At 40.7% G+C, this 14,673-nt stretch overlaps 1 protein-coding gene and 1 non-coding gene across 3 annotated transcripts in view; one reads left to right on the forward strand and one right to left on the reverse strand.

Annotated features, from left to right (window-relative positions):
• Nucleotides 1-14,673, forward strand: part of LOC124156166 (alpha-1,6-mannosyl-glycoprotein 2-beta-N-acetylglucosaminyltransferase) — a 757,523-nt gene that overhangs the window by 115,327 nt on the left and 627,523 nt on the right. The gene's annotated exons all lie outside the window — the stretch shown is intronic.
• Nucleotides 3,821-3,902, reverse strand: Trnas-aga. Its single transcript has one exon. It is a non-coding gene; the product is annotated as a tRNA-Ser (tRNA).

A 14,673-nucleotide genomic window follows, 5' to 3' on the forward strand; every position in this document is an offset into this window, starting at 1 on the left:
TTTGTTGACGAATAACCTAAGGGTGTACTGCTTTCTAAACTGATCTATTTTATCATGTTCTTTGAAGAGAAAGAAAGCTCTCAGCTCCTCTAAGCCATATTTTTGTCATAGGCCTAGATTATAGACCCTTAATGACGCATCTGCCCTTATTTTGAACGCGTCAACTCACCTATGAGTGCATTTACGAAGCGTATAATTGGCAAGTTAAGCATAGGGTAATTTGGAAAGCCGAATTTGTCTAACACAAACGAAGTTCGATATTACGGTGACGGCATTATTTACGTTCAATTTTTGCCGTTTTCTTGTTTTACTATTAATCTTGCATTCCTTTTGATTTTGGCCCCGGGTATCATGGACTTTCGCCAATTCAGATTCGAATTATTTATATTTAATGGTTGTCAGAATTAATTTGTGAGGAATGAGTTTGAAAAGAAAAAGTCTATTGGTGTTGGTGTCCCACTAGGCCGTATGGGAGATATTTTTGTTGAAAACAGGTTTTTTCTTTCAATGAAAATGTGGTGTTATGGCGCAAAAATATGACAATGCACTCACATTCATTTTATGTCTAAAAGGCTGCCTTTTCAGTCGTTCCGCCCCGGTGGTCCTTGTTCTTAACATTTGCTTCGGTGTAGCGGTTTCATTTTTGTCCTTATAGGAGTTCCTTCTGTCAAAATAACGGGCCGGGACTTTTTTATCTAATAGCAGAATAAGTGAGATTTCTTATTACTTGAAGCGGTGTTCTTTTACGCATTTGATTTTGCCAAAAATCATGATTTAAACTGATAAACTCTACATTATCCTCTGAAAAAATGTGGCACAGTTCCTTGACTACTATGGATGATCATAATAATAACTGGTTATAACAACTTTTTGTCTTCTGACTGATTTGTAAATGGTACAGAATTTAATTCCATTTCCAATGGTACTGCGTTGATCGATCGACGTTTGTTTGAATATCTAATACTTGTTACATATATGCTGACAGATCGAATGAGACACCAGGGCAGGCTCGTAGGGTTACACTCCTGGGCCGTGTAATGGGGAGGACTCGGGAGGAAAAAAGGATGAAGGAGCCGCCGCGATTGGAGCCCGACGACGCCTCCAAGGAGTGGATAGGGAAGGAAGGGAAGGGATGAGGAATCCCGCACCGTCACGGAGGCGGGCGGGCCTTGCTGTTTCTACAGAAATTAAAAAGTTACCTATGAGAAGGAAATTTCTACGGCTTTCGGTAGATACATGTATGCTGACACCAATGAGAACCCAAGGGGGGGGGGGGTTCTTTCAGGGTTACAACGCACCGGGGCCGGGAACCAAGTCAGAGACTCAGACCGCTCCCGGGGAGGGGTTTGGATGGGAAGGAAAAAGGAAAGAGGCGCCGCCGCGATAGGAGCCTGACGATGCTTCTGGGATATGGATGGAAGGGAGGGACGGGGAATACCCTCGCCGCTATGGAAGCGGTCAGGGCCCACTACCAGCGAAACCTGGCGCAAGCCATTAATGTGCCAACGATTTTGGAGGATTTTCCTGTAAAAAAAGAAAATCCAATCGATCGAATCGTTGGATACATGTGTGCTGACAAGAAGCAATGAGGGCTCAGGGGAGCCCTGCGAGGGTACAACACACCGGGGCCGGACCCAGCAATCGTGCTGATACGCCCGATCACCCGGGGAGGGGGAGGACAGGAAGGAAAAAAGAAAGAGGCGCCGCCGCGATAGCCCGACGACACCTCTGGGGTAGGGAAAGGGTTGGAACGTGGAAGGGATGGGACGGGGAAAAACACCTTAACGCTATAGAAGCGAAAAGGGCTCACTAAATAGCAAAACCAGGCGAAGCCATTATACTGTGCCAGCGATTTTTATGTATGCTGACAAAGAGTATGAGGGTTCAGGGCGAACCTTCCTTCGAGGATACAACGCACCGGCGCCGGGAACCAAGGCAGTGGCTTATACGACCGATCACCCGGAGAGGGGGAGGAGAGGAAAGGAAAAGGAAAGAGGCGCCGCCGCGATAGGAGCCCGACGACGCCTCTGGGAAAGGAAAGGTGCGGAAGGAACGGGACGGGGAAAAACACCTCAGCGCGAAGTGGGCCCTACTATAAGCGAAACCAGGCAAGCCTTTAATGTTCTAACGATCTTGGAGGATTATTCTAAGAGGAAGAATAATCCAACGATCAGATCGTTAGATTGTGTATGTATGCTGACACTAAGAAATAATAACACGTTGGACAACGCTGCTGGGATTTGCGAGTGTGAGTATAAAATTGTAGATCAAGTATTGTTCTTTTTCGGCCATATTAGTACCATTCCGCATTCATTAAATCAGTTCCGTACCCCATTAAGCGACGCCACTGGTCATATACCTCTGTGGAAAGATCCGTAACCGCGCCACGGAGGTATGTTTCGTCGCTTTATCAGAAAGAAATATCCCGTGTTGCCGATGTCCGAACCCAGATCACTGAGTGCTGCGTGGGAAACCAGTGCACCCAGGTGCCCCGCCCGAGCTCCGAGAGGTTTCTTGAGGTTAAAGAACCCGCGAGCATGCGGTGTAGGCTGTAATTGGCGACCGGTCTCGGCCCTCATTTCTTTTAGCCTTTGCCGTCATTTTGCGTCGGTGAGGTTTTATAAATCATGTTGCGTTTTTCTTTAACTAATTGAGATACAGAGGAGGCAGAAGAATAGATGGAGCGAGTACTTAGCGGGAAGGGGATGTTGAAAACAGTTTTAGAGGGGAGAATGTTGGGTAAACGAGGGAGAGGAAGAAAGGGAACAGGATTCTTGAATAGAATGAAAGGGGTAGGCCTTATTATGAATTGAAGAGGGAAGTCAACCAAGGGAGAGGAGACTGCCAAAATACCGTATAAACTCTATGCAAACCTACCTTAATCGGTAGAATACTTCACTAATAATGCTAATTTAATTCACGGAAGAATGCTTGGGAGATGTCTGCATTCCTCGCGTAGTTCACGTGAATAGATATATTGAGAATTTGACCAAGTTTTCTATTTTTTTAGGTGCGCAATATGCGACGTGATTCCATTAAACAGCTTATTTTAATTTCTTGTGTAGGCTTAAGCGGTGTGGCGAAGCGGAGAGGTTTACGGCATTTACACCGCGTGTGTCCATCTGTGTAGATGACAGTTGCAATGTCGGAGAAACTGTCGTCTACGTAGGTGGGCAGATGTGGTGTAGATCCCGTAAACGTTTCCGATGAAGCTTTATTTTCATGTTGATTCGCTACTTAAAATTACTTTCAGCTGTGCGAAAACTTTTCAACTCTTCGTGTCGTCCTTTCTATCGGAATTTTAACCGATATTATTTTATTTTACTCATGTTTAATATGGTCAGTACCAAAATCACGAATATCACAGGAGAGGGTCTTCAAGTTGGCCTCCAAATGTGTTGTCACCCACTGCGCATTTAAACTGGGTTACAAAAGTCATCACTCGTGTCGCTGACGGAGTAATTGATACGAGTTTCACGTGGAAATAAGGTATAATTAGGGGTATCGTTAGAAATTAATACACATGATTTGATCTATTAAATTCATTACTTTTGAATGCTATTCCTCGCAATGGCAAACATTGTAGTGCAAAATATTGGATGGAATTGGATCGCGTTGCACTCATCACCGCTCCGCGGGCATATTGGGAACCTATTAAAATGCGACCAAAATGGAAACAGAAATCATCCATCTATGGAATGAAATGGGCCTCCCATATGCGGTCCCCTTGAAAAAAATGCAAAGTGCTTGAAAATGCTACGTAGGAAATCGGGTGAAAAATATTGATCAAAGTTATCTTCGTAAAAATATGAAAAAATTTCGCAGTCGGTAGGATTCGAACCTACGCTCCCAGAGGGAATCTGATTTCTAGTCAGACGCCTTAACCACTCGGCCACGACTGCCTTGAGTTGCATCAAAATTCAATGCCATACTGCTTCTGGTGATCAGTAATTTTAAGGAAGTGATTCTTACGCAGAGTATTGCTGTGCTAACTGCAATTTTTAAATTTCCATAGTAGCTGAACTTAGCGGGGAGGAAATGTTGTAAACAGTGTTAGGGAGTAGAATGTTGGGTAAACGAGGGAGAGGAAGGAAGAGAATAGGATTTTTACATAGAACGAAAGGGAGTAGGTCTTATTATGAATTGAAGGACTCCGAGAATGCTTCGTGACTGTTCCTTGTAAACCTACCTTAATCGGTGGAATACTTAAATAATAATTGTGTTTATTATCAAAATTGCAGTAAAAAAAACTTTCGAAATTGAAATCCTCCGGTTTGAAAATTAGAATTGTTTTTGGTCGACTCGTTTGCGGATGAATCTACCATGATTTAGCTATAGACATTGGCTGGATTTGTCGTTAGAATTTAGGAGAAGCGAACAGTAATTCGCTTGGCATGCTTTCTCTCGGAATGAGTTTTGTCCAAGTATGGGATAGTCAAATGAGATCGATATTATGGACTTCGCTTGGGGAAATTGAATGTGACTTAGTCGTTAATCGAAATTCGGGTAAATAATAACTGCCAAAGGTGATATACATTTCAATCTAGTTTTGTATAAATGCTATAATCATTCTTATTTTACGTGTTTACCGTGTGATTAACTGTTTTTGCGTTTATTATCACAGCTATATTCACTCTTTCACCTTTCTTAATCATTAACTCAAATCTTTCTCAATCTTTAAGCCACTATTTTCTGTAGACACTCAAGCGCGTGCCATGTTCTATCTTCTCTAGTTTTCCCCTAAAATCCCTTGACAAACTTTCTTCTTTTGATAGACAGACTTAATCCTAACAATTACAATCTTCACGCACCTGCAGTTTCCAAACTTTTCACCGATTACGTGGACCGCTTTCTTCGATCACACTCCCCAAGCAAGGAAGTAAAACGTTCCACCTGCTCTTAATTTGTCCCTTCTGTCCATCCATAAACTTCCCTCTCGTCATGACCGAAGTTTGGACGAACCCATCAAGTTGCCGGAACATATGCCGGGCTTCATCTCGCTGATGTCTTCGGGAAAACCCTTTTACCGAAAGTCCGAGCTCCGTCTCGTCCCTCCCTGAATGAATGCCGGCAATGAAGCGAGAGACTAGTTCCCTCCCTCTTTTCTCTCCTAGAGATTTATTCGCTGCGGTCGGCTGTGAGCAATAAGATTTATATCCCCCGAGCCGAATTTCCTCGCGATCCCGTAGATTTCATATTACGACGCCGCTGAGTGAAACTGTGCCGTTGGTTATGGTGTTATTCCTCCGTATCAATCTTCAAACGTCTCTCGTTTCGCTTCTGTCTTGTTTGTAGAGTGTCCTTTTTCTTTTTCCACTCTCTTCCGTGCAAACACACTCATCTTTCGCTTATCTTGAGCTCTCTTGAATCGGAAGTGTAGATGTAAGGCCACTTAAGGTGATGGCGCCAAGTTAAAACAGATTAAATAGTGTTAGGTCTGAGGTTTTTGCGGCGTTTTTGAGGTGATATTTCCGTCTTGTCTTTCGATCTGAAGACACCGACAGTAAAGTTAGCGAGTACGTTGTCGTGAATGTGGTTGGTGCAACACCCAAAGTATACATTACCTTAATAAATTCATGAATATGCTCATCTAATTCTACTCATTTATTTACTCTATAGAATGACGGCCATAAAAATTGGCTTTCCGTGCTATATTTCATCGAAATCGCATTTGAAAATCAGCATTTATATGCCTACTGATTCTGTTGGCCATACATTTCTTATCGTAGTGTAAATTTGAATTAATTCTGTAATGTATTTGCCGATTTGACAAAGAGATCCCAGCATAATCTTCGTCGTACCCTTAGAGTTATTTTATAGCGATAAAGACAAGGCTTTGTTTTAAGGTACTAGTGAATAAACGCTGTAATTGAAGTGAAACCAAGTTAGTTGGTCGAACTTCCCCTTACAATTTGCTCAATTTGGAGAAAAAGGTGTTAGAGCTCTTGAGACTTAATTGCCCATAATCCTTGTACCCTTATCATTGAAATCCCCGCCAGAGTTGTCCGCTGCCTAGTCCGTGGTTATTCCCTTTAAAAGAATAATTCTGAAGTATCAAAATATTTAGTTATCGAGAATATTCTGTTTCTTCATCATGTCTCAGCGAAGCACCAGTTAAATCTCCTTAACCCAAGTTGAAGTTCAAAGGAAAATAGCGAATATATTGATCCCATTATTACGATTCAGTTTTCTTTGGAAATTCTTTCGCGTGGAATGAATTTTTCATCATCTCTGTTCGAGGCATAAAATTATTAATAGACCATAACCAAACCCTGCTACATTGCCCTCTAGAATACTTCGCTCCCTGCTTGTCTCTACCTGTCGAGTGATACGAAGATCTCCGTAAGATTCATCCGAGCCAAGTTCTAATAGTAGTGTTGGAGTTTTATTCGCGTCGCTAAAAAATTTAACGACGTCCCTACATCATAAAAGCAGCCTGCGGCATCGTCAGACATGTGATGGCCTTTTCCGTTAGATGGCGGGAACAGCGGATCAAAAAAACGATCTTGAGCCTTCCCATGTAACGATGAAACCCCCTAGAGGGCTTCTTGTATGCCCGATAAGATGGCTCGTTCGTTCAGAAAGGTTATCTCGCTGACATGGCTCGAAGTTTTGATGGAGTAGCTATAATCCATAGAATTATATATTTATAGATATTTTATTACATGCCAGAGGACTTCATTTAGGGATATTCAGGTGTGATACTCATCAGTTCCGATCGTTTGCCGTAGGACTTAATGTCCCCAGTGTTTTGCGCATCTCTTTTGTTAGAGTGTCCGCAGATAAAATCATATAGCTTGTAGGAACGTTTTGAAATGAATGATCAACAAGAGCTGGAATGGTGTAACATATCTACCAGGACGCTGAAATTCACTTTTATGGACTATACGTTTTTTTTAATTTCCCTCTCTTTTCTCTTCCGTATTTCTTCACTATTACCTTCCTAATGTTTGTGATGGGATGAGTTATTAAAAAATATACAGTAAGCTTTTTCAAAACAGATAAAATCATATTGCGTGCATCAACTTTTTCAAATGAATGATCGACAAGAGTTGGCTGGAATGGTGTAGCATATCTACATCGGCGCCGAAATTCACGTTAGTGGATCGTAAGTTTTTTGTAATATTCGTCCCTTTTTTCTCCTTTCTTTCTTCATTTATACCTTCCTTATGCTTGTGATGGGCTGAGTTATTTAAAAAGTTTATGAAAGATTTTTTACAAAACAGTCCCACAAACTTCGCCTTACGATAAAATCACTAACAATAAGATACCGCCTTTGAACTCCATTCGGAAGTTAGAAGACCAGCTTGTAATCTTTTTGCCGCCTTCAAGTAAAATTTTTAGGAATATTTTAGATGCACAAAGAGGTCGTAGAGGTTTTAGCAGTTACAATGGATTTCTGGTAGCCAGGAAATATGGGTAGCTGCAATTGATAAAGCTTTTACTATGAACGGAATGAGGGTACGTGGGAGCTTAGGAGTTTGGAAGGGTGACGAATTTAGTCAAACGAATTGGGAAAACACTGCGGTAGTAAACTTCATAAGGTCTATTTACATTTTTTTCTAGATTATTTATATTCGTCTTCAAAATAATAACTTGATCACTCCCTCCCTCTAACGTAGAGTTTTTGTCTCTAGAGATTTTTACTTTGCTGTATTTATTTGACCGTAGAGATTTTTCATATCTAATGTCAATCAATGAGGCCTGTTTTATTAAATGTAATATTCAATTCTCGCAAATTCGTATGTGCCGCTAACTTAATTATTAAACGGCAGTTTTCCGTGTGTAAATTGATCTTAGTTGCGCATGTGAATTTTATGTATTGACTTGATAACTCCCAATTTCTTGCGACGTTTCTTTCAATGGCTACTTTTTTTCCTATGTATTTCTTTTCAAATTTGATACGAGATTTTGAAATTCCGCTGACTTATTTTCACCCTCCGCAGTGAGATCTGTAACTTTGCGAGTCCCGTTTGACCGCGCACATATTTTCTTCTTTTTGTATGCTTCTCTTCGAGAAAGATCTTCCGGGACCTCGTTGCATTTTGCGCCCGCGGCCGATCTGGATCTGAGCTCTCGTTAAAAGGAGAAGGCAGTTGGGCGGGTGCTCTGACGTTCGCGGGAATCGCAGGGCGTCGTCCCGGTATGCTATTAAGCGACGCTGCCCGGAGTGGGGGCAATTAGGTATCGGGCTTCGACCTCGTCGCTGATCCCCAGTCTCATCCCTGGACAGTGCGGGAGTGGTCCGTTGTCTGATCCGATGCCGACGTAATTAAATGCACAACATAGCGATGTGCTGTGGCGTGGTCCGTATGGGCGAATTTCCTGGTGGGAAGTGCTCCTTGGAGTCTTAGTACCTGCTAATTGTATGAGTGGGTTGCTTACGTGGAAATTTCTTTATATGTCCATTTTATTTTACTCTAACGACAATAGTGAAATTTCATTTGGATTTCAACGCTAGACTTCTCGAAAATCCTTATTAAAGGCCATAAAAGTTCTAAGGGTTCTTTGGTTGACGCTTATATCGGCTTTGGAAGTGCATAATTATCAAATAAATTGTGCATCACATTTTTGCAAAAAATTTACATTAAAGCGTTCTCGTCATTTTAGAAAAGGAATATTTTATTGCTATTTTCTGTGTGTTATCACCAAATTACATCTGTAGGTAAGGACAGTGACGAAGTGAATGCGTTGAATGAAAATGGCGTTCTAGTCGTCTTAAATGTTATAAACAAGTATTTATAGAAAAATCAATTCATATTTTGATCGCTGTACGGCCTCGCTATGTTTGTATAGCATTATACCTCTTAATTTTTAGAACTTTATACTGAATATTGGAAGATCTATCTCATATCGTAAGTGGAAGCCATTGTTTCTCCAGGGAATAATAGTTCTCGTGCAGGTAAGTGTGACATCGGTGTCTTCTCTGAAGTAAGGTTGGTGCTTTGTCTTGAGGATTCGGTTTCTTGCCTCCTGCAACCTGTCCCACCGCCTTTGGTTCTAGCTTGTATGTACTCAGTGGACAGCCTCAGTCATCATACTCTAGTGGGGTTTTACTCTTAGTGGAGAGGAACTAGGGGGTTCTAAGAGTCGTTGCCTCTCCTAAAGTAGGCGATGGCGACTTCCTATCCACTCCTTCGGGCTGTGAGTCTCGCTAACGTCACCGCCTGCTAAGTTTATTGCCTCCAACGATCCGTCATGACACCGTGCTCTGTTTTGGAATGGAATGCATCGGCCTTTAGTCTGGGGATACATGGGGATATTTGGTCTTTCAGACTGGATGATCCGGTTACTTCGGCTTCCGAATTTCCGGAACCAAGAAATATCAAATCCATAAGACTGAGGCATAATGCATAACCTTACCTGCATGGCATTGAGCTGACATATGTACTCAGTTGATGCTTTTTGGCGTATTCAGGGCGAGTATTCTGTATACTCAGCCTGTTTTGTGCTTACTGTGGAAACATAATCTTTTGTAATTAGAAGTCCAACAAAACATGTTTTTCGCATATGAGAACTAACCATCCCTTTTTTCAGGTACTCTGCTTAATCGCTTTCTTTAAATTATATTCCGTTTATATTTAATTTCTTGAAGGTAATTTTTTTCTTTGAATAAAACTTTTTCCAGAAACTTTTGTAAATTGAAATGTGATACGATTTTTGAAGGACAATATGGTCTTTGCAAGCTCACTTGGTTAAGTTTCCACGCCAACTTGCTTCCGAAACATGATTACCGGGATTGCTATGCCAAGTTCAAATTGCGAGTAATAAATATTTTCTTTTAAACCGATCACGAGTTTAAACAATGTAAATTAATATTTATAAGCAGTATTTGGAAGTGACTATTGACCTTGTCATCCGTATCCTTACACCAATGTATTCTGTTCGTTTATGTTGATGACTATGTATTCCTATTGGTAATTTTTTTATAATTTTCCTAAATTTAGTTCAAAAGTATATCAGAATTTTGTATCTGAGATTTTTTACATTTGTTTTATTATTTTACCATGCCTAATTATAAATGCGTTTAACTCAGTTAGGTATTACTCCTTTGAAAGAAAATCTGAGGTTCACTAGTCTTATTTCACGAAATTTTCTCTCTTTTCTTCAAGCGTAATTTTTTTTCGTTATTCTCAATGGACGTCTCCTTTTAAACAGTACGCATTCTGCCGAATGCTCTTTTCCTTCTAAATCGAAGTATGATGAAATTGAGGCCAGTAGTGTTGTGAAGGGAGAGGATCGTAGTGGGATTCTCCCGTCTGATAACAAGCAATACCATGCTATACCTCTCCCCTGACATTACTTTGCCACGGTACCTATTATTACCTCAATGGCCCTCCAGTAACAATTAATCATATCGGGCAGCTATACATCAGGGGTATAATTACCGCAGCTGCAACAGTGGACGTGCATTGGCATACCACGTGTATGCAGTATAGCGTTCTGTCCTCCCTTCCATCCTAAATTCCAATCCCGTCCCTAAACCTAACCTTTGAATCGGAAGTGCCGATACGTGAAGCTAATTAATGAATTCCTCATCTGTTAATAATTTTTCTCTTGACTACAAAGTCGTCACATAAATCGAAAATTAGTTTTGGTACGCAGAGTGATGACATGTGAGCAAAACGGTTTTATATGCACTTTTTCTGCTGATTTATTGTGTTTCGATTAGGATAACTACCGATGCTGTTGGGAAATATGTTGACCAAATCGTAAGCCGTTACTTTTTCATGGTGGAGACAGTGGCGGAGCCAAGGGGGGAATCCGGGTGGCCCGGTCCACTCCCCCCGCCCCCGAAATATAAAAAAACACAATTATTTTCCTTCATAAATGAAACAAAAATATCGAAAATCATGAATTTACAAAATATTTCTATAACTGATGAAGTCTTTTCGATTATGAAAAGTTTTAAAATTAGTTTAAAACTCTCCACTTCGTACCCTGTTTTTCAAACATTTCCCCCCTCTATTTGGATCTCCCGCCGGACGAAATTCCTGGCTACGCGACTGGGTGGAGATACTCCTAATTGCATTTTTCAATCTATTTACGAATGTTTTCCGCACATAGGAATATATTGAATTGATGATGACGTATATCCGAAAGGAGTGAGTTTAAAATAAACATTTATTTATAACTTTAATGATTCACAAGGAGACCCCTGTCTAATAATTTCGTGTAAGTTGGCTTGCATATCAATTCATTTTTTTCATGTCAGTCATTCCGCATTTCGAACTATATTTTATATTCCGTCTGATATAATCAAAGAAGACGCAGTTTAATGAGAGAAATATTTTTCCCGAACGGATAGGTATAGGAAATCGTTTTTCCTCCAAAATAAAAAGGTTTAAATGTCGAACTCAGGCGGTTAAATATCTCACAACACGTATTAAAATAATTTAGTATTCATTCATATGCTAAACAATGATTTTCTGGCAGCACACGCCCTTCGAGCCCTCTTGCGGGTTCGTAGATGCGTGAGAATAAACTAAAATGGTAACCTTCCGCACAATTTTATTTACTGAAGTACCGACCCGGTTTCGACACGTAGTGTCATTATCAAGGTACCAGTTTGGCTTTCTTTATATACCGTCCATCAAGAGAAAGGTGGGGTGGAAAGGATAGCAAGGGAGGGGGAAACAGTTTGACTAAAAATGTGCGTATTAGGGAAGGTCTTTGAAGGAGGGGGGGACTAGGGATTACGTAAAGGCAGTGAATCGGGGAGGTAGGAAGAGAAGTCATAGCAACCAGGAGAAGAGTGTAAATAAAATTGAGTGGAAGGTTACCATTTTAGTTTATTCTCATGGATATAAAACATTTCCACCAGATATCGCCGGACACTGTGAATCATGTTCGTAGATGCGTCCTAGAGATAGATGTAGATCTGGATATTTTACAGATTCTATAGACAGTGGGAGGTATGACATTTCAAATCGTTGCGATGAATTTTCTAGGATGCTCGCAGCCTACTATTTACAACCCCAAAAATCAGATCCTTCGGATGTTATGTTGACTGGACTGAAGCGAGAGTGGTGAGTTGCGATAAGGGAAGGAGAGGTTCCCCCACACACAGTCAGCGGCTTCACGGCCCATCCCATCCAAACTCGCGCCGCCGGAAGCTGAGCGCTATCTCGTTCGCGCCGGAAACCCAAGACGTCGCCGATTCGAAAGGCTTGCCCTCCCTCTCGTGAGATTTTCTAAGTTATGGGCGTAAGATTTTGGCATGTCAAGAACTTGAGGGGGATGGAACCTTGCACAGCGGAATTGGGGACGGTTGCTTCTTTGAGTAAACTTTTTCTTTCTTGGAAAGCGAAGTGGTGCGGATGGTCGGAGAAGCTAGTGGCGGAGAAGTTGGTTGTTTTTCATAGCCGGTGCCGTAGCTACAATTTCCGAGCTATAAATGACATTTTGGATGACCTGTGGGATTCAAATGTCATACATGGATTGATCGATGTATATTCAGGTAAGTTCAAACCCAAAATACTTCGGTATGTACGAAATAACGTTCAGTGCAATAATACTGAAATATATATGCAATGCGTGAACATTATGGATGGAGAGAGTTTTAAAAATTAGGTCGTCGTTATTATCATCATTTTTCGATAATCACAGAATCGGTTTGTCCCAGCTCTCCACTAAATGCTTTCATCAGCTAACGTTTTCATCCTAACTTTTTTCTTTATTATGCTTAATCACTGGATCGATGCAACTCATTCGAAATTCTCCTTAAAATTCTTTGTTTGAACTAGCACGTCTATTAATTGCTTCCGTATTGGAAATGTTCAAGTTATCGGGTGTAGTCGATATTCTGGGATCGTAGTTTTTGTTTTCATGTATTAAATGTAACTGCGCTAAAATTTAAAAATCCTAATTAGGTTGGGTATCTTTTTCGTATACAAATTAATTTCTTCTAATCTTTCATCGAATTGTTTCCTGGAACACTGGGCCCAAATTTTCCTACACTCAAGCAAACGCTTTTAAAGTAGTTTTTGTCATGATACCTCGTTCGTTTTTCCCGAAAAGATATTCCTTATATAGTCGCGGAATATGACTCATTAAAGAAACCGATTGATCTTCTAGACGGAAACCGTGATTTTTCTTCCTAGTCGGATGAAAAAATATCTTTTCTCGCGAATCGTGTTCCTTTGTAGTCGTAAAATTATAAAAAAGCACCCCCACGTTCGACGTCTGGTACATTCCTATTTCAAAAGAAGTACCTTTAACCTGGAAGTGCTCTGAACCTAACTACGCGGATTTTTGTGGAGCTTGGCTGTGGAAAGTAGCTCTTACCAAGGGCTTTTGATGGAAAATGTGGTTTTGGAGTCGCGAAGGGAGAATGCTATTCCTATATTCTCGCCAGGAAATGTGGCACATTCGGCCGTTTCAACTCCGAAAATAACGTGGGCTGTGCATTGATCGAGGGCGATAAGTCAAATTCCTATTTAATTAGGAATATGAGTCGTATGCTCTTCGGTGTAAAGGTGCAGTATGAGTTTTCAATTATTCACTCAATAGGGTAGTTTCCTTCATCAAAGAAAACGAAAGGCATTGATTGCGATTCGTTACCCACCATTAGTGTATTCATAATATACAAATTATTTGGTTTTAGAAATACCGGTTCATACGAATGGCAATGGTCAATTTTAACCTCATTTGAAAAAGGCCAGATTGGCGCCCATGCGATTCCACTCCACGTGACGTCACAGGGACCTAGTTTCTATACGAGTAGATAGGAGTTTTACATCGTCTGAGATTACCAATGCATGTATGAGGCACAGAGCTCAGAAAACATGTCTTAATAATCACCTATTAAAACTGGCCAAGGTCGGAAAGTTATCCTCGTTTGATAAGGCATTAATAATCCTTATTTAAGCCAAGCGCTGCCAGCTAGCATGGTACTCTGCTACCTGCTAGCATCCTGCGTCGTATCAGCGCTCAGAGCCTCGCCCCAAAGTCACCTCACTTGCGGCAGCGGGAACCAGAACGACGTCACACAGAGTTTTCCCGGCATTCATACTTACCCGTCGCGTGTTCGCAGGCTTGAAATTTTTCACTTTTCATTTAATCGCGAAAAATAGATATCGTGATTAAAAAATCTAAAAGTGTGAAATACTTACTCCAGGAGTAATAATCTTTCGATTTAGGCAATAAAAAAATAATAGGAAACCACCCTATTTATGACACTGTTCATGCTCAACGCCACCACTAACATAGCGCTTATGAAAGTGTTTTTTTGTTACTTGAGCAGATTAACTGTTGAAGTATTTCTTGTTATTAAAGGTCAAACATATCTACCATCCATTATAGGTTTTAAATTAATATTTTAATTTATTCGGTTCTTTAGGTAACGGAAGCATCTTTTGTCTACCAATTTCTAAGACGCGTTTTATTGCATAAATACGAGTGTCTAAAGGAATATTTAATTAAATTAAATTATTGAATACACGTTTCAATTTTCTATAATTGGGTTACCACCAGTCGTACCATTTTGTAAGTAATTAATGTTTATTTAGGTAATCTACCGTTTGAAGTAGTTCTCTTTGAAATTCGTATGGCTGATCTTTACCTTTATATCGGATGGCTTCAACTATTCGATGGTATATCTTTCCTCGTAGCGACATTCGGCCGTAACTCCGTTATCCTCTCCGTTTACTGCGGTCTAATCCGATCTTTTCC

The sequence above is a fragment of the Ischnura elegans genome, chromosome 3, assembly GCF_921293095.1.
Source record: "Ischnura elegans chromosome 3, ioIscEleg1.1, whole genome shotgun sequence".
In the NCBI taxonomy this organism is placed as follows: Eukaryota; Metazoa; Arthropoda; class Insecta; order Odonata; family Coenagrionidae; genus Ischnura; species Ischnura elegans.